This window comes from Corapipo altera, unplaced genomic scaffold (genome assembly GCF_003945725.1).
Source record: "Corapipo altera isolate COAL_440 unplaced genomic scaffold, ASM394572v1 80, whole genome shotgun sequence".
NCBI classification, from domain to species: Eukaryota; Metazoa; Chordata; class Aves; order Passeriformes; family Pipridae; genus Corapipo; species Corapipo altera.
In genome coordinates, this window is record NW_020885025.1 from 211757 (window position 1) to 213464 (window position 1708).

The following is a 1708-nucleotide window of genomic DNA, read 5'->3' on the forward strand; positions in this document are numbered from 1 at the left end:
GGTTTCACTGTCCCCGTTCTCTGGGGTTTCACTGTCCCCGTTCTCTGAGATTTCATTGTCCCTGTTCTCTGGGATTTCACTGTTCCTGTTCTCTGGGATTTCACTGTTCCTGTTCTCTGGGGTTTCATTGTCCCTGTTCTCTGCTGTGGTCACTCCAAGCAGGGCTGGCAGCTGCCTCCCCTCATCTCCCCCAGCTCCCAGCAGACAGTGATGGATGTCTGGGAGCGCTCCCCACATCCCATTTCACGCCGTAACCGAATCCACATGAACCTCCCGGTGACACCTCCCGAGCCCCGCCGGGCTCTGCTGCCTCCGTGTGTTCCTGACGGCGAGAACAGGAGGGGATGGACACAATTCCCCACATCCCTCCTGCTCCCAGCACCGACCTCTGCTGAGACCTGGCACAGTTCCGTTTCCTCCCGTGCTCTGTTACACCCCATGAGACTTTTGACTTTGTCTTTTAAACCACCAGCACTTCCAGAGATGCAGCTCAGGGGTTTGTTTTTTTTCTTGTTTAGGCCCACACACACCATGAACAGCAACAAACTGCTCAGTTGGGTGAAGAATGCCAACACCAACTCTTGCAATTAAAACCCTTGTGCATCTCATTAGCAGCAAACACCCCAAGACTGGCTATAAATATTCACAAGGAGCACAAAGCACTTTGCCAGCTTCCCTGTGGGATTTGAGCTCCAGTTGGGAACCCCCTGTTCCACAGCAGAAGCAGAACTGCCCCAGCAGCACCATGGTTCCCAATCCTCCATCCTGCAGAGATGCTTTGAGTGGGATGGAACGAGCAGCAGGAGCAGCACGGGGAGGGTTCCCAGCTCAGCAGATAAAGTCCTCACAGATGTTTTTCCCAGAAATACAGAGGGAGGTTCACAAAGCACCCACCCTGTGTGAAATCCCAGCTCTGGAGGTGTCCAGCTCCCCCGGGCCTCCCTGGTGCTTTGATGAATCAGAGCTTCCAGGGCTTTGTGTGTCCCAGGGATTTGGGGCCACCTGGGAGGAAGACACAGGATTCTCCAGGTCTCCTCCAAAGGCAGCAACACAGAATCCCAGAATATGCTGAGCTGGAAGGGCCCCACAGGGATCTTCAGTCCAACCCTCAGCCTTGCACAGGCCCATTCCCAGAGTCACCCCCTGTGCCCCAGAGGATCATCCAAACCCTCCTGGAGCTCTGGCAGCCTTGGTGCTGTGCCCACTGCCCTGGGGAGCCTGGGCAGTGCCCAGCTGCCCTCTGGGGGAAGAAGCTTTGCCTGAGATCCAACCTGACCCTGCCCTGACACAGCTCCAGCCATTCCCTGGGTGCTGTCCCTGGTCCCCCAGAGCAGAGCTCAGTCCCTGCTCCTCCTCTGCCCCTGCCCAGGCAGCTGGAATTGCAGTGAGGTCTCCCCTCAGTCTCCTCTGCTCCAGCTGAACACACCAAGTGCCCTCAGTGTCCTCACACACCTTCCCCCCAGGGCCCACACCTTGGGCAGGTTCCTCCATGGATGTGCCCAGGGAGATGAGTCCTGCATTCCCAACATGTGCCCCCAAGGCCTCTCTCTGTGACTGCTTCATGGGAAGTGGTGCAGATGCCAGGAAGGCATCTCCTGGCCCCTACCAAGGGAGCTCATCCCCAGTCTCTCCCAGTCCCTGCCCTGGGGCCACTGCCTCTCCCCCAGTCACTCCCATCCTGGATCACCCCAGTCACTCCCATCCTGGA